Genomic DNA, 19,423 nt, shown 5'->3' on the forward strand with positions numbered 1-19,423 from the left:
AAATTCATTAGGGGAAAAAAGGTATTTTATGTTATCTTCATAGCCTGTATAATGTGGAAAAAATGGTGGCTATACTCTCAAAGTGTATGTAACTATCAAAATTACTTTGTAGGGATGTTTCAGGGAGAGCAATTTCTATTAAAACATATTTTGTTCCCCAGGCTTTCTGTTCCTCCAAGTAAATGAATCCCCTAGTTTACTAATTTAAGTATATTAGAAATTCTAATTTTTAAAATCACACATTTCATAGGAAACTGGAACCCACTTATTCTCAAACTAGAAGTTTTTTTCTTTTTAATGAGGTGCTCTTTTTCTGTCACTTCACTAAGTAACCAACTCACATTTTCAAAGCCATCTCTTTTAGTCTAAGATTGAAATAGAAATCCATTTTATTTATTATACAGTGCCATTGTCCTTGCCATGTACTCTTTTTTTTTTTGTGGTATGTGGGCCTCTCACTGTTGTGGCCTCTCCTGTTGCGGAGCACAGGCTCCGGACGCGCAGGCTCAGCGGCCATGGCTCACAGGCCCAGCCGCTCCGCGGCATGTGGGACCTTCCCAGACCAGGGCACGAACCCGTGTCCCCTGCATCGGCAGGCAGACTCTCAACCACTGCGCCACCAGGAAAGCCCGCCATGTACTCTTATGTGTGTCGCAAGTTGGCATATTTACTTGACATCTGACAACAAATCATAAGCAGTAAAAATATTTTCATTAATTTAATAAACATTGATGAGGTCCAGGGCCACCATAAATGCTTGTGAGGTTGCGCACTGTATAACTTCAGGGGTGCCATTCACATCATATTTATGCACGTGGTGCCCCGGGAGTTGTGCAGTGCACAACCTGCACAACTATATAAGGTGGCCCTGCCTAATATGAAGTCAGACACTGTGATATGTGCCAGGAATGAATATAACGATGATGACATCAAAGTAGTTTTCCTTTCAGAACTTATAGTTTGGTGAGGGAGACTGATAATTAAAAGAACTGGTGATAAGTCCTATGACAAGGAAAGTACAGGACCTTCCTGTCAATATAGCCGTCCAATTAAAATAGAAGAACAAATAAAGGTGAGCACTTAAGGCTAGAACTTGTTCTGGGAACATTTCGAAGTATGGGATCCTAAGCCAGATTTTCTTTTTCTATTGCAGCTCAGTATTAACATAAAATTTAATCACAAATATTCTACTTGTGTAAATGAGCTAGGTGCTTTTTATAGCACCCCCCTCATGGTAAGGCCATAGCTATTAAATAAAACACTATTTCCCTATGTTTTCTCCCAGGCGCTAACCTGGCTCTGCCTCCTGATCCTGCTAACTGCTAATCCCATCTTGTGTGTCTTTATTGTGTTCATACTCAGCTTTTGATTTTGTTCTTACCTGGTGGTCCATCTCTTGGAACTTGATGCTTCGGAGATTCTAGAGGTTTCTCAAGCCAAACTCAATGAATTTGGTACTTTTTTTTTCTACACCCTGCAGCTATGGCCCAGCTCTACCCATTTCCAAACCCTGATTTTTGAACCTCAGCCCTGGAGTCCACTGCTTACTTCCAATATGATTTTGATTTTTTTTTCTTAAAGCCAAGTCTAGGTGCAAAATTTTGTTCTGATAAACGGAAGCTTCATGAGGGCAGGAATTTTGATGTATTTTGTTCAGACACACCTCCAGTGCCTAGAACTATGCTTATTATTTAGTGCTCATTAAGTATTTGCTAAGTGATTAAATGTATGTGGGACAATACACAAAGATTCCAAAGGCCTTTTGCTGGGACCTGCCTCCCAGATGTTGCTGATTTTTGTTTATCTGGGGGTGCACTCGCTTAGTTTCTGGTTGTGTTCCCTGCGTTCCCAACACAGAACTCCACCCTCCAGCATCCTTGAAAGGTGGAGTCCAGAGCGCTGCCCCAGCTTAGCAGTGCCTCCCTGTGGTAAGGCATCCAACTGCAGCTGAGGGACTCCGCGGTCTCAGAATCTAGACCAAATTCCCTTCCGTCTCACCATGGCAGGAAAACTGCTCATAGGAATATCAACCAGTGACTTAGGGTCTCGATCCACCTTTCCTTCCAGATGTACTTATATAAGAGCAGATTATGCTCTAGGTCCCCAGTGGAGGCAGTATAGACTGTCTTCAGGGTGTCCTGATGGGCAGACAAAACAGATCACAGCACAACTCTGGTAAGGATTCTGGAAAAATAAAAATAGTACTTTGGGAAAGTTTTCCTCTCTCCTTGCCATTTTCACTCCAACTTTAAAATGGAGCTCGTGACAGAGGCCCATGAATCCATTAAGCCGATGCACTTCCTGTTCTGAACTTGAAGCCTGAGCCACTCTCAAGTACGATGATGACACAGTACAGTAGGAGTTCACTGGGACCTCCTCCTCAGGGCTTTGTACATACGATAGTTCTAATGTCACGCATCCCCCCAGAAGAAAGGTTGGTCTGGACTATAGAAAACACATCTGAAGACCTCTTTTTACATCCAAGATGAAATCTGAAGTTCATCCCTAACCAACCTAGATCTTTACCTTCAAAACTGATAGCAACAGCTGAGCCTCTTTGACCTAGGCAATACCAGACCCTCAGACCTCTGTCCTGTGCCTATTTCCTTCACTTGCTGGTCCCAGGAAATAGCACTTAGCCTGTTTGGAATGAGAATTTCTATGCATCACAGCCATCTTAACAGCTTGCTAATATCACCACAAATGACTGTGGAATCTGGTGACTCAGGCCAAGACAGCTTGAACAAATTTGGTGGACTTGGAAACTCTCCACACAAGAGACAGTGTGTCACCTTCTTTGGTGTCTTGTATTTTTCATAGATCACATGCCAGGAACAAATGCTCTCCAGAGAAACATATTTTCAAAAGCCTGTTTTTCTGGATGAGAACCTATATTGGGATATCCTTCACTAACAAACTACGCCTACAACTGATTTAATGAATCAGTGTTCCAGGGCCACTTTAAGAGAATCCTGTGAGTGGCGTAATTCATAAAGGCTTACTGTACCTGCATTTCCTGGCCAGGAAAGCACTGCTAACATAGACTCCCAGATTATGCTAGGAGATGCATTGCCATAACATATGGCCATTTAAGCTGACTGTTGTGGCCTGGATGTTGTGTCCTCCAAAATTCATATGCTGAAGCCCTAACTCCCAGTGTGGCTATATTTGGAGATGGGGCCTCTAATGAAGTTATTAAAATTAAGTGAGGTCATAATGGTGAGACCCTGATCGTGATAGGATTAGTGTCTTTATAAGAAAGAGATACCAGAGAGCTAGCATGCCTGCACTTATTCTCCCTCCCTCCCTTCTTCCCCCCTTCTCTAATATATATATATATATATATATATATATGTATGTATGTATGTATGTATATATCTCCATTCTTTTGCTTGCACATATCAAGGAAGAGCTGAAAATGCAGCCACCTGCAAGTCAGGAAGAGAGCTCTTAGCAGAAACCGATCATGCTAGCGTCTTGATCTGGGACTTTTAGCCTCCAGAACTGTGAGAAAATTCTGTTGTTTTAGCCACCCATTCTAAGGTATTTTATTATGGCAGCCCAAGCAGTCTAATATTGATACACTGACCAAGACTGTAAACCATAGAACCTGGGATACTTGTTGCCATCATCCTTGGGAACATGTACCTTTATTTATTTTCTTCTGTTCGTAACTTAGTAAAGTATTGATGACAGTCAAATACAAGCCCTAGAAATGTAATTTTTCACCAAAAAATGTATATTTAAATTAAGTTCTGATCTTTGCAATAATTTTCTTCTATGTAAAATTCAGATTAAGAACCTCATAATCAAGAAAATCATTACCAAATTAGAGTTCTAAGTCACCTAAAAACTGAGATTTTTGAGAGGTGATAAAATTTTAAATGAGGGACAAGTATATGAAAAGTGGGATTTCTAAAAATGCTGATTAAGGAATTGGGGATATAAGGAATTTCAAATTTAGGGTTATGCTAATTAATATTTTTTTATGTAGAAATTCAGGGCAATATTACAGACAAGTCTCTTTAGTAATCAGAGATGCAATTCATATTATTATTAAAAAACCATAAACTTTGTGAAAAAAGGCTTTAGATAAAATCTTTTTGATTGGAACTATCAAATGAGATGGGTTCTTAAGTGCTATTCCAATGATTATTTTTAAAAATCTTAAATTGTAGTGAGTTTTATATAGTAGGTGCCCAATTAATGTTTATTGAATGAATGAATATGTCAGTAAGGATTAAAGGTACTCTCAGAATGTAATTTTTGAAGTTTTTGGGAAATTCCTAAAGCACTCTTTCCTGTGACAGTTTGGGATGCTGACTGGAAAGTAGTTAGTTTCTCTGTTAAAATAAGGTAATGTTTGATATTAAAGGAAAGCAATATTGGAAGTCTAAGAAAGGGTGAGTTACTTTGAGTTTTTTCACAACAATTTTTTAAATTGCCCATTCAATTATCATCTTACTGGAAGTGGAGTACATATGTTGTCAAATAAAAGTTCAAATAATTGCGGTACATGATATTAGGCTATGTAAAGAAGAAGGATGGATGGATGGATGAGTTGCTCTTCTCACTTTAGGGAGAATTATGTTCGCCATTTCTGCAAATAGTACCTCCTTTTGCTGAAGCACTCTCAGGTGACCAAAAGTCTAGCACATTTTCTGTGACTTTAAGTGTTCTTGACTGAATTTCAATCCCAGTTCTGTTAGCAACTTTTCTTTGACTATAGACATCAACTTTTCTGTGCCTTAGTTATCTAAGTAACATGAGATGGATATATTAGATGGTACCTTCCAACTCTTAAAAATATAGAAAAAACTTACAAATGTGATAGTCCAAAAAATTCAATCAAGTAAACATTTTTGTTGTATTATTGCAAGTTTAGCTAAAAAACCAATATTTTAAATACTTCTTCCAGTTAATGTGTGGAAAAATAAAAGCAAGTTTTCATTTGTAGTAAGTGTAGGATATAAAGAGATACTAAACAGAGAAAGTCTCAAATAATAATGTGGCAGTTACTTTCTAACTCATCTTAGTAGGACTATAGAAACTTCAGCTGTTTGAGAACAGCAGATGATGTATGGAGGCTTACAGATTAATAAGCATTTTATTATGTGTATGTGTATCTATGTGTGTGTGTGTATATATATGTATATATACACACACACACACATATATATCCCACTGTTTTTATTCTTCATAGTGAAACTCTTTATTGAATTAATTCAATGATTGTCTATATCAGAATTTGATGATAAAGAATAATAATAATACTGGTATACAGTATACTTATGCCAGATTTTCACTATGTTTTTCAAAAATATCTACATATTTAGTTCAATTTTATATTTGGCTTTGAGCTGGAAGAGAAAATTATTTAACTTAATTTCCGTAATGGCATAGTAAATGTGTAAAACCACTGCAGGAACAGTAATAAAATTTGGTATTACATTTTACATCAATTTTGAATATCAGTTTAACTTCAAGATGTGGCTTTAGGTGAATTGAAAAGAGACTTAGTGACATAAAAATCTGTTCCAATTCAAAATGTGGCTTTAAGTGAACTGAAAAGAGACTTAGTGACATAAAAATAGGTTTCAAAACTTAAATAGAGGACTTCCCTGGCAGTCCAGTAGTTAAGACTCCATGCTTCCACTGCAGGGGGTGCAGGTTCAACCCCTGGTCCCGGAACTAAGATCCCACATGCCGTGCAGCTCAGCCAAAAAAAAAAAAAAAAAAAAAGAAAAGAAAAGAACTTGAAATTAACATGATTGCATGTTAAATAATGTAACTTGATAGAATAACAGCCCTCCCAGAGATACCCACATCCTAATCCCTGGAACCTGTGAATATGTTATGTTAAATGGCAAAGCAGAATTAAAGTTGCAGATGTAGTTAAGTTTGCTAATCAGATGACCTTAAGGTAAAGATATTATCCTAAATTATCCAGGTGGGCCCATTGTAATCAGAAGGTTCCTTAAAAGTGGAATAGGCCCGCAAAAGTGAAAGTCAGAGGAGCTGTGGCTATGGAAGAGGTCAGAGAGAAGGATTTGAACCCCATTGTTGGCTAAAACACCTACTTAATTTACTTTGTAATGTCTTCTCATATGTAAAATTGTTTTGTTTATTTTTTGGACTTTATGACAGTCTAATCACATTGTATGATTTTATGTCTCATTTCTCTTGTTTAGCATTATGTTTACAAGATCTTTAATAGTTATTGCATGGAGCAGATAGCTGTTCATTTGCATTGCTTTGTAGTATCCACTGACTGTATACAGTACGTCCCCTACAGACGAACGAGTTCCATTCCAAGAGCACGTTCGTAAATCCAGTTTGTTCGTTAAGTCCAACAAAGTTAGCCTAGGTACCCAGCTAACACAGTCAGCTATATAGTACTGTACTGTAGTAGGTTTATAATACTTTTCACACAAATAATATGTACATAAAAAACAAACACAAAAAATAAAGACAACATGTTTAATCTTACAGTACAGTACCTTGAAAAGTGCAGTAGTACAGTACAGCAGCTGGCATACAGGGGCTGGCACGCATGTTCACATCTTTGAAAGTTTGCAACTGGAAGGTTTGTATGTAGGGGACTTACTGTATACCACAATTTATTTATGCATTCTAATTTTGATGGACATTTGTGTTTTCTGTTTGAGCCTGTTACAATGCTTCTACGAACATTTGTGTGTGTGTGTCTAGATGTGGATGTTTTGCTGTAGATTAGTGTCTTTTATAAGTTTTGGTTATTTGTCATTATATCCTAAAAGTTGTCCCTGCTCCATTATTTCTCTCTCATTCTGGGACATCTACTAAATGTAAGTTAGGCCTTCTCATTGTAACTCTATGTCTCTTCTATATTTTCTATCCATTTTGTCATTTTTTGACTGAATTTTGGATAATTTTCATAATAATTGACTATAGTTAGTTTATCTGCAGACATTCTTCATTTTCTTGCACTTGGCTTTACTGCATTTTGCAGGTATTGTGTTTTTTTACAAATTGAAGGTTTGTGGCAACCCTGTATTGTCAGATAAAGGTCAGATGATAGTAATAAAGTTTTGTTTTGTTTTGTTTTTGGCTGCATTGTGTCTTCGTTGCTGTGCATGGGCTTTCTCTTGTTGCGGTGAGTGCAGGCGTCTCATTGCGGTAGCTTCTCTTGTTGTGGAGCACAGGCTTTAGGCACGCAGGCTTCAGTAGTTGCAGCACACTGGCTCAGTAGTTGTGGCACGTGGGCCCTAGCATATGCCGGTAGTTGTGGTACGTGGGCTCAGTAGTTGTGGTGTGCAGGCTCTAGGGCATGCAGGCTTCAGTAGTTGTGGCTCGTGGGCTCTAGAGCGCAGGCTCAGTAGTTGTGGCACACGGACTTAGTTGCTCTGTGGCATGTGGGATCTTCCCAGACCAGTGATTGAACCTGTGTCCCCTGCATTGGCGGTGGATTCTTAAGCACTGAGCCACCAGGGAAGTCCCAGTAATAAAGTCTTCTTAATTAAAGTATGTACGTTGTTTTAGACATATGCTTTGCACCCTTGATAGACTATAGTATAGTGTAACCATAACTTTATATGCAGTGGGAAACCAAAAAATTCATGTGATTCACTTTATTGTGATATTTGCTTTAGTGCAGTGGCCTGGAACTGAACCTGTAATATCTCTGAGGTATGCCTATCCATTGAATTTTAAATTTCATTTATTATATTTAAATTCTTTGGCATATCTACTTAGTTCCTTTCCACACTTACTCCATCACTTTTTAGAAACCTCTATTTCCCATGTGTATTTTCCAGCTTGGGTTTCATTTCTTTTACAAACATGAAGCTTATATAATATGTGCCAATTCCAGTAGCTGAAATTTTTGTGATTTTGTCTGTGTTCTCTATTGATTCAGGTAATTCTCACCCCTGACATATTTTCCCACATACGTATATAATCTGGACATTGTTTTTTTTAAAGCTCTTTGTCTTATCTCTAGAGATTACAATACAAGTTCAATAAGTAAATATTATCAAAATATAACATATTTCTTCTATATCCATAAAAATCAATTTGTACAGACTTTTTTACGTGAATATGTTTTATTCCTTCAATGTTGGGGGAGTGGTTGGATCACACTCCTCACCACAGAAAAAGACGTTGGCCTTCCAAATATTTCCTCACATATAACCTTTTTTTATCATGTAAACTTTTTTAATTAATAAACTTTATTTTTAGAGTTTTATTTTTAGATTTTAGGTTCATAGCAAAATTGAATGGGAAGTACAGAGTTTCTAGATACCCCCATCCCCACACATGCACAACCTACCCCATATCAACATCTCACACCACAGTGATTCATTTGGTACAATCAGTGAACATGGACTGATATATTATTGTCATCCAAAGTCCATGCTTTACATAAGGGTTCACTCTTGGTGTTGTACATTCTATGGATTTTAACAAATATATAGTGATGCGTATCCACCATCTTAGTATTGTACAGAGTACTTTGTCATGAAAACCTCCTGTGCCCTGCTTATTTGTGTATACCTTCTCCCTTACTCTTGGCAAAAACACATCTTTTTACGGTCTCCATAGTTTTGCCTTTTCCAGAACGTCTCATGGTTGAAATAATATAGTATGTACACTTTTCAGATGTTTTTTCACTTAGTAATATGCATTAAGTTTTCCTCCATATCATTTCATGACTTGATAGGTCATTCCTTTTTTTTTTTTTTTTTTTTTTTGCGGTACGCGGGCCTCTCACTGTTGTGGCCTCTCCCGTTGCGGAGCACAGGCTCCAGACGCGCAGGCTCAGCGGCCATGGCTCACGGGCCCAGCCGCTCCGCGGCATGTGGGATCTTCCCAGACCGGGGCACGAACCCGTGTCCCCTGCATCGGCAGGTGGACTCTCAACCACTGCGCCACCAGGGAAGCCCGGTCATTCCTTTTTAACACTGTAAAATTTTCATTATCTGGATGTGCCACAATTTATCCACTGACCAACTGAAGGACATCTTGGTTGTTTCCAAGTTCTTGGCAATTATGAATAAAGGTGCTATAAATGTCCCTGTGCAGGTTTTTGTATGGATATGAGTTTTCAGTTCATTTGGGTAAATACCAAGGAGAATGATTGCTGGGTTGTATAGTAAGAATATGTCTAATTTTTTAAGAAACTACAAAACTGTATTTCAAAGTGGCTGTACCATTTGTATTCCCACCAACAGTGAATGAGAATTCATGTTACTCCACGTCTTTGCCAGCATTTGGTGTTGTCAGTGTTGTAGATCATGGCAATTCTAATAGGTGTGTAGTGGTATCTTGTTTTAATTTGCATTTCCCTTGTGACATATTATGTGGAGCATCTATTCGTATGCTTGTTTGCCATCTGCATATCTCTTTTGGTGAGGGGGTCTGTTAAGGTCTTTGGCCCATTTTTTTAAATCACGTGGTTTGTTTTCTTAGTGTTGAGTTTTAAAACTTCTTTGTAGGGCTTCCCTGGTGGCACAGTGGTTAAGAATCCGCCTGCCAATGCAGGGGACATAGGGTCGAGCCCTGGTCTGGGAAGATCCCACATACTGTGGAGCAACTAAGCCCGTGTGCCACAACTACTGAGCCTGCACTCTAGAGCCCATGAGCCACAACTACTGAGCCCACGTGCCACAACTACTGAAACCTGCACGCCTAGAGCCTGTGCTCTGCAACAAGAGAAGCCACCGCAATGAGAAGCCCGTGCACCACAACGAAGAGTAGCCCCCACTCTCCGCAACTAGACAAAGCCCACGCACAACAATGAAGACCCAATGCAGCCAAAAATAAGTAAATTAAATAAATAAATTAAAAAAATAAAACTTCTTTGTATATTTTGGATAAAAGTCCTGTATCAGATGTCTTTTGCAAATATTTTCTCCCAGTCTGTGGATTGTCTTTTCATTCTCTTGACAATTTCTTTCACAGAGCAGAACTTAGTAATTGTCATGAAGTGCAGTTTGTCAGTTCTTTCTTACATGGATCATGCCTCTGGTGTTGTATCTAAAAAGTCCTTGCCATATTCAGAGTCATCTTGGTGTTCTCCTGTTTTATCTTCTAGGAGTTTTATAGTCTTAGATTTTATGTTTAGGTTTGTGTTCCATGTTGAGTTAATCTTTATTAATAGTATAAGGTCTATGTAAGTCTGTGTCCACATTCTTTGTGTGTGTGTGTGTGTGTGTGTGTGTGTGTGTTTGGCTATCCAGTTGTACCAGCATCATTTGTTGAGATAGGAAGTATTCCCTCTGCTTCTATCTTCTGGAAAAGATTGTAAAGAATATGTATCATTTCCTCCTTAAATGTTTAGTAGAATTCGCCAGAATTCACCTATCTGGTCCTGGTGCTTTCTGTTTTGGAAGGTTATTAATTATTGACTCAATTTATTTAATAAATATAGCCTATTCAGAATGTCTATTTCTTCTTGTGTGTATAAAATAACTTCAGGTTATTCTCCTTCTTATTGTGTAAGTTTTGGCAGATTGTTTCTTTCAAAGAAGTGGTCCATATCATTTAGGTTATCAAATTTGAGGGCAATAAGCTGTTCATAGTATTCCTTGATTGTATTTTAATGTCCATGGACTCTCTCTGGTGAGGTCCTTTCTTTCATTTCTGATATTAGTAATTCATAACTTTTATTTCTTAGTCTGCTAGAGGCTTATTGATTTTAGTGATCTTTTCAAAGAACCAGCTTTCAGTTTTGTTGTTTTTCTTGATTGGTTTCATTTTTTAAACTTCATTGATTTCTGCTCTAATTCTTACTTTGCTTCTCTTCTTCTTACTTTGGATTTAACTTGCTCTTCTTTTTCTAGTTTCCTAAAGGGAAACTTAGATGAATAATTTTAGATCTTTTCTTCTTTTCTAACATATGCATTCAATGCTACAAATTTCCCTCTAAACACTGATTTCACTGCATCCCACAAATTTTGACAAGTTGTTTTAAATTGTCATTTAATTTGAAATAGCTTTAAATTTCTCTTGAGAATTCTTTGACCTACATGTTATTTAGAAGCATGTTGTTTAATCTTCAAGTATGTTGGTTTTTCCAGCTATCTTTCTGTTACTGATTTCTAGTTTAATTCCATTGTATTCTATGAGCAGACATTGTATGATTTCCATTTTTGTACATTTGTTAAGTTGTGTCTTATGGCCCGGAATGTGGTCTATCTTGAAGAATATTCTGTGTGAGCTTGAGAAGAATTTGTATTCTGCTGTTGTTGGATGAAGTAATCCAAAGATGTCAGTTACATCCAGTTGAATGATTATGTTGTTGAATTCAGCTATACCCTTACTGACTTTCTCCTCCTGGATCTGCTCATTTCTGATAGAGGGATGTTGAAATCTTCAACAGTAATGCTGTCTTCATCTATTTCTCCTTGCAGTTCTATCAGTTTTGCCTCATTTATTTTGATGCTATGTTGTGTGGGGCATACATGTCAAGATTGTTATGTCTTATTGGAGAATTGACCCCTTTATCATTACAAAATGTTCCTCTTTATTGCTGATACCTTTCCTTACTCTGAAGTATTCTCTGTCTGAAATTAATATACTTACTCCTGTCCCTTTTATCACTGTTGTCATTCATTTTGCTTACATGTAAGCATACATAAGCATATATTTTTCTCAATTGGTGGATTGCCAGATTCCCACATTAGAAAGGCCCTGGACTTTTTCTTTTCCTGTTGCCCTATGAGACTAAGAAAACTGCAGCTTAGTTTCTCAGATACTTTTTGTAGATTAGAAAATGTCATCAAGGCAAAATTAGCTTTGGAAGCATAGTTAACCTTTCTGAGCTTTCACTTTTTCCTATATTTTCTTGACTATCATGCTGTCTCTGTGATGTTTTTGAGAAGCTATTAAAAACTTTTTTATTATTTGCTAGGGGAGAATAGGTGTTTGTTATCTAGTTTGCCATTTCAAGAAGTGAAACTCTCACAGCGTTGGTTTTTAAATTATATTTTCAGTGAGAATTTCTTTGCAATGCAAACAAAATTTCATGGTCAGTTCTCATCACAGATTTGTGGGGCACTGTCAAGGGTCACGTTTCAGAGAGCTGGCTTCATTATCTCTTCATGGATATACAAGGAAGAAGAGCATGTCTTATTAATCATCCTCTCAAATTGCAGCATAAAAATTCTGGCCCTGAAAGAGAATCCAAGGGAGAGGGAGAGATATTTTTCATAGGATGTTAGAGCCTAAACTTTTCAAATTATTTAGGTCCTGATGTCTACTTGGATATGAACAGTACAAATTTAAGTGATTTTTCTGGAATCAACCTGACTGCAGCAGAGAACATAGATGGTGTGAGTGGGAGACTTCTTTCCTTACGCATGGCATAGGGCATACTCTTGTGATTTTCCCCAGAAACTTTACAGAAAGAAAATTAACCTGGACCTTTCTCAGTCAGATGAATTCTTTTATTTGAGCTTAGGATTTTTCAACTTAAGACTAAATAATAGGCTGGTCACTTTTTTATTTGATAAGAATTAATCCTGCTTATATGGTTTTTCAGCAAAGGCCCTCATCCTTAAAACCTAGAAATTTGAAGAATGTTAGAAAATATCACATGAACTTATTGAAATTGAACTCAGAAGGTGTTCAGTGACCTAGATAATAAGCAATCAGAAATAAACAGGATTTTAATTTCTCGTAAATGTTCAAGCATGTAATTTTTAAATGCCATTTTAAAATCTAAGCTATTGGATAGGAATTGCTCAAAAGTATGTTCCAACACAGTTATTAAAGAAATTGGTGATTGCCTGAGGTAGATAGATATAATTTAAATCTATACAAATTAGTTATCATTGATACAGTTGACAGTACATTTTTAATTCTCCTTGTTTATTAGCCAAAGGCAGTTTGCATAAATTTATAATCATGACTCATGATATGCACCAATTGACTTTATTTTTTAAACAAATGACATTGATTAATACTGTCTAAGAATCATTGCAGTTTTACATTTGTATATGTGAATGTACTGGTATTTTTAAGGCAAAAATATCTTGACAGTTAATCTTTATAAAGAAGTTGTTCAACTGAACTTTGTATTTAGTATAAGATATGATGATTTTTTTTAAAAGAAAATTGCCTATCAAGTGACACAATTGAATTTTTTGTTGTTGAATTTGGATTTCTTTATTCATTCAAGAAAGGTGCCTTTCTCTGTCATTCATTTGTCATATCCTCATCACAAGTGCATCTTGAAAAGTGGTTAAATCAACTTTTTCAATTGAGTGTAATTGAGGAGGTGATGAAGCATGGTTTCTGAAGATTGCATATATATAATTTTCTAACTTTTTTCTTGAATCCAGTATAAAACACTATAATATTGATCCATCACTGAAACTTTGGATAACTCCTAATAATGACCTCTAGACCCACTGATTGAGGGTATTAAGGAACTTCATAAGTAAAACTAAGTCTGCCCTCTACCTGGAGCAGGAGTACTTAACACAAGGACTGGATGGCATGTGGAATGCTGAGTACAAAATGAGTACAAAATGGAGTTGGAGAGAGTAGATTCATATTATAGCTCTGTTCTTAACAGCTAGAGGAAAGTTGCCTTGCTTTCCTAATCTATAGTTTGGAATCCCAATTGTTTGTGCTTCAGAGGGATGTTGTGAAGATTGAGACAAAATGTAATGGCTGAAACTTTTCATATGATTGGAAAAACAGGCATATGAACTAGTAATTATAATGAAATAAGTAAAAAAATAGAACTAAAACCATTGTGCTGTAGAAATAAAGTTATGGGAATGGTCAATTTTCATACATGGCTAATTATTTTTTTAAATTTTATTGTGGTAAGAGCACAACATGATATCTACCCTCTCAACAATTTTTTAAGTGCTCAATACAGTGTTTTAGACTATAGTCACTGTTGTACAGTGGACTACAGTAGGGTTTATTCATCTTGCTAAAATTTGTACCCATTGGTTAGTGACTCTATTTTCCCCTCTCCTCAGCCCCTGGAAACCACCACTTCACAATTTGATTCTACAAATTTGAATACTTTTGATTCCTCATATACTTGGAATCATGCAGTATTTGCATTCTGTAACTGATTTATTTCATTTAGCATAATGTTCTCAAGGTTCATTCATGTTATAACATGCATCAGAATTTCTTCCTTTTTAAGGCTCAGTAATATTCCATTGTATGTATATACCACATGTTTTTAAATTTATTCATTTTTCCCAAAACTGGCTACTGTGAATAGTACTGCAATGAACACTGGAGTGCTAATATCTTGTTGAGATCCTGACTTGAATTATTTTGGATAAATAACCTGAAGTGGGATTGCTGGATTATATAATTAATTTTTAAGAAGTTGGAAGGTGAATGAGGTGAGAAATGATATTTCACTGGTCGGACTTGGTTATTTCTGATAATCACAAGTTCAGCATAATTGCCTTGATTTGAATTTTATCGAAGGTAGTTGATTTGAGAGTGGGAGTCAGGAATGTTCAGGTTTGATGTGATTTTGATGGAATTTTCACTTGTTTTAGCACCTTTCTTCTGTATATTCAAGATAATCTGTTAATATTACCAACACAAAACTAACTTTTCTCCCTGATGAAAGGCTTAAGGACATTCTAAGCCATAAGCTTGTCAAGGGCTTTTAATCATTTTTTTTCTTTATAAAAAGATTAACTAGAAATTTGCTATAAGGAAAATTAAATGTATTTGATGAACTTAACTTCCATTTCTCCAATCACAAATGTCATAATGATCTTCTGTTAAGAATCAACATATAAGAATTTCATGTTACTTCATTTCATCATCAGTTTTTAGTATCTAATGTGCCAGAAAGGCACATAACATTTCAACTTTGCTGATAACTAAAATAGTTCTTAAAATATATGTATAGACACAAGGTTGGACACTAATGTTTGAAATAAAAAGGAATAAAAAGGCATATAAAGAAGACATTTGAAGAGATGGTATTTAAGAAAGGAATTAGGATAAGAAGAAATACAAATTAGTTATCATAGCTAGATCACGGTGACACTCGAAATACTTTAATTTTAATCTTGCTTATTTATAAGCCAAAGGCAATTTCCATACAATTACAATCATGACACATGATGTACAATTGCTTTTTAAAAAATGACATTGATTAACATTTAAAAATTGTTTCGTTTTCACAATGTGTACATAAGCATTTTAAAAATAAAACAGCATTTTGAATGTTACTTTTTATAAATAAATTACTTCAAAAACCCAAACTTTACGTTTTACCATAGTGCTTAATGTATGTATTAATAACACTGTTGGGTACAATTAAAATAGAGGGCAGGGTCTGTCTGCAGGGTAGTTAAGGCTATGACATAATTTAAAGAACACATCTTGTAAATAATAACCAGTTCAGTTTGCAAGTTGATTGTTTCAAGATAAGTCTCAGTGTCTTTTTTAGTATTTGTGTAATAGGTTTAATACTGTGGAGTTGTTGTGAAGAGTAAAGGAGGTAACACATGAAAAAGTGAGGTGAGATATATAAAGCACAGGTAAGGTCAGCATGACAACATTGAGGACCTAAGAGGAACATAGTGTAGGTTTTGCAGAGACAAGCAGCTTGACCTCCATAATCTCCCACCTGGACTGCTTTAGTTGCCTCTCTTCTGCTTTTATCAAAATGCATTTATTCTTTACACAATATAAACCAGATTCTTTCTCTTCTGCTTAAGTTCCCATTACGCTTAGACTTAATCTAAGCTCCCTGTTCTAATTTCTAAAGTCCCAAATTTTCTGGCTCTACTTATCCGTTTGACATCACCCACAATTTTCTCTCTTGCTCACTGTGCTTTAGCAGAACTGGCCTTTTGACTTCTTTTGTTCCTACAAAATACCAAGCTCATTACAACTGTTAGGCTTTTGCATTAATGTGCACCTCTGTTTGGAATGCTTTTCTCTGGTTGTACATGGCTGTTTCTTGTCGTTTTGAGCTGTTGTGTTCTTAGAGGGGTTTTCCATGACCATCTCTTCTTTTTTTTTTTTTTACTTTTTTAACATCTTTATTGGAGTATAATTTCTTTACAATGTTGTGCTAGTTTCTGCTGTATAACAAAATGAATCAGCTATATGTATACATATATCCCCATATACCCTCCCTCTTGTGTCACCCTCCCACCCTCCCTATTCCACCCCTCTAGGTGGACACAAAGCACTGAGCTGATCTCCCTGTGCTATGCAGCTGCTTCCCCCTAGCTATGTGTTTTACATTTGGTACTGTATATATGTCAATGCCACTCTCTCACTTCTTCCTAGCTTACCCTTCTCCCTCCCCATGTCCTCAAGTCCATTCTCTATGTCTGCATCTTTATTCCTGTCCTGCCCCTAGGTTCTTCAGAACCATTTTTTTTTAAAGATTCCATATATATGTGTTAGCATATGGTATTTGTTTGTCTCTTTCTGACTTACTTCACTCTGTATGACAGACTCTAGGTCCATCCACCTCACTACAAATAACTCAGTTTCATTTTTTATGGCTGAGTAATATTCCATTGTATATACATGCCACATCTTCTTTATCCATTCAACTGTCGATGGACACTTGGGTTGCTTCCATGTCCTGGCTATTGTAAATAGTGCTGCAATGAACATTGGGGTACATGTCTCTCTTTGAATTATAGTTTTCTCAGGGTATATGCCCAGGAGTGGGATTGCTGGGTCGTATGGTAGTTCAATTTTTAGTTTTTTGAGGAATCTCCATGCTGTTCTCCATAGTGGCTGTATCAATTTACATTCCCACCAACAGTACAAAAGGGTTCCCTTTTCTCCACACTGTCTACAGCATTTATTGTTTGTAGGTTTTCTGATGATGGCCATTCAACCAGTGTGAGGTGATACCTCATTGTAGTTTTGATTTGGATTTCTCTAATGATTAGTAATGTTGAGCATCCTTTCATGTGTTTGCTGGCAATCTGTATATCTTCTTTGGAGAAATGTCTATTTAGGTCTTCTGCCCGTTTTTGGATTGGGTTGTTTGGTTTTTTTGATATTGAGCTGCATGAGCTGCTTGTATATTTTAGAGATTAATCCTTTGTCAGTTGCTTTTTTGCAAATATTTTCTCCCATTCTGAGGGTTGTCTTTTCATCTTGTTTATGGTTTCTTTTGCTATGCAAAAGCTTTTAAGTTTCATTAGGTTCCATTTGTTTATTTTTGTTTTTATTTCCATTTCTCTAGGAGGTGGGTCAAAAAGGATATGCTGTGATTTGTGTCATAGAGTGTTCTATGTTTTCCTCTAAGAGTTTTATAGTGTCTGGCCTTAAATTCAGGTCTTTAATCCATTTTGAGTTTATTTTTGTGTATGGTGTTAGGGAGTGTTCTTATTTCATTCTTTTAAATGTAGCTGTCCAGTTTTCCCAGCACCACTTATTGAAGAGGCTGTCTTTTCTCCATTGTATATTCTTGCCTCCTTTATCAAAGATAAGGTGACCATATATGCGTGGGTTTATCTCTGGGCTTTCTATCCTCCTGTTCCATTGATCTATATTTCTGTTTTTGCACCAATACCATACTGTCTTGATTACTGTAGCTTTCTAGTATAGTCTGAAGCCAGGGAGCCTGATTCCTCCTGCTCCGTTTTTCTTTCTCAAGATTGCTTTGGCTATTCGGGGTCTTTTGTCTTTCCATACAAATTTTGAAATTTTCTGTTCTAGTTCTGTGATAAATGCCAGTGGTAGTTTGATAGGGATTGCATTGAATCTGTAGATTGCTTTGGGTAGTATAGTCATTTTCACATTGTTGATTTCTCCAATCCAAGAACATGGTATATCTCTCTATCTGTATGCATCATCTTTAATATCTTTCATCAGTGTCTTATAGTTTTCTGCATACAGGTCTTTTGTCTCCTTAGGTAGGTTTATTCCTAGGTCTTTTATTCTTTTTGTTGCAATGGTAAATGGGAGTGTTTCCTTAATTCCTCTTCCAGGTTTTTCATCATTAGGGTATAGGAATGCAAGAGATTTCTGTGCATTAGTTTTGTATCCTGCTACTTTACCAGATTCATTGATTAGCTCTAGTAGTTTTCTGGTAGCATCTTTAGGATTCTCTATGTATAGTATCATGTCATCTGCAAACGGTGACAGTTTTACATCTTCTTTTCCAATTTGGATTTCCTTTTCTTCTCTGATTGCTGTGGCTAAAACTTCCAAACTGTGTTGAATAATAGTGGTGAGAGTGGGCAGCCTTGTCTTGTTCCTGATCTTAGAGGATATGGTTTCAGTTTTTCAACATTGAGAATGATGTTGGCTGTGGGTTTGTCATATATGGCCTTTATTATGTTGAGGTAAGTTCCCTCTATGCCTACTTTCTGGGGAGGTTTTTATCAAAAATGGGTGTTGAATTTTGTCAGAAGTTTTTCTGCATCTATTGAGATTATCATATGGTTTTTCTCCTTAAATTTGTTAATATGGTGTATCACATTGATTGATTTGCATATAGAAGAATCCTTGCATTCCTGGGTGAACCCCATTTGATCATGCTGTATGATCCTTTTAATGTGCTGTTGGATTCTGTTTGCTAGTATTTTGTTGAGGATTTTTGCATCCATGTTCATCAGTGATATTGGCCGTAGTTTTCTTTTTTTGTGACATCTTTGTCTGCTTTTGGTATCGGATGACCATTTCTTCTGAAATAGCACCTAGTAACTATGAAGTCTCCCCCATTTAATTATATGAGCAGCAAATACAGCTAACTGTTATTTCCTTGATTCTTTGTTTATTGATAGATTATTTTATTGTTCTTCATCCACTAAAATGTAAACTCCATGAGAAGAGGAAGTTTGTCTGTCTTGTTCACTGATGTGATCCCAGCACCTGGAATAGTATTTGACACATAGGAGATACTCAATGAATACTTATTAAATTAATGAATATTGGATGGATGAGAATAATGCTTTAAAGATTCGTCTTCTGGATCAGCCAAATTTAGTGTAGGCCTATTAATCCTAAAGGTTCCTGCAGGTAATCATAGTACAGAGTGGTAGGAATCTGCAACATTGGTTCTTAACCCTTTAAGAAACTATTGAAAACGAATGGTCTTTCTTTATAATTCTCATAGGTATATACAAAATTATGCACATTGTCTGTGGATTCACAGATTTGCTATGACTTCTCCACAACTCCTTGGACCCTTGAATAAAAAACCCTAGCCTACACACTCTACTCCATGCAGTGGGCATGGAAAATAAAAGAGAAATTTGAGGGATATTTTAAGGAAAAGTATTAGCATTCAGATTACTAACTTGAGGAGCAATGAGAAGAATGATTCCATTAAAATACTGAATTGAGAAGTATTGATGATGTTAAGGCGACAGTTTTGGATTTTGTGACACATTGGCAATGAGAATTAGAGAACCATAATTCTGGTAGAAATCTCGACTTTGGAGGCAGGTTTAGGTAGTCA

Source organism: Globicephala melas, chromosome X (assembly GCF_963455315.2).
Source record: "Globicephala melas chromosome X, mGloMel1.2, whole genome shotgun sequence".
Classification (NCBI taxonomy): domain Eukaryota; kingdom Metazoa; phylum Chordata; class Mammalia; order Artiodactyla; family Delphinidae; genus Globicephala; species Globicephala melas.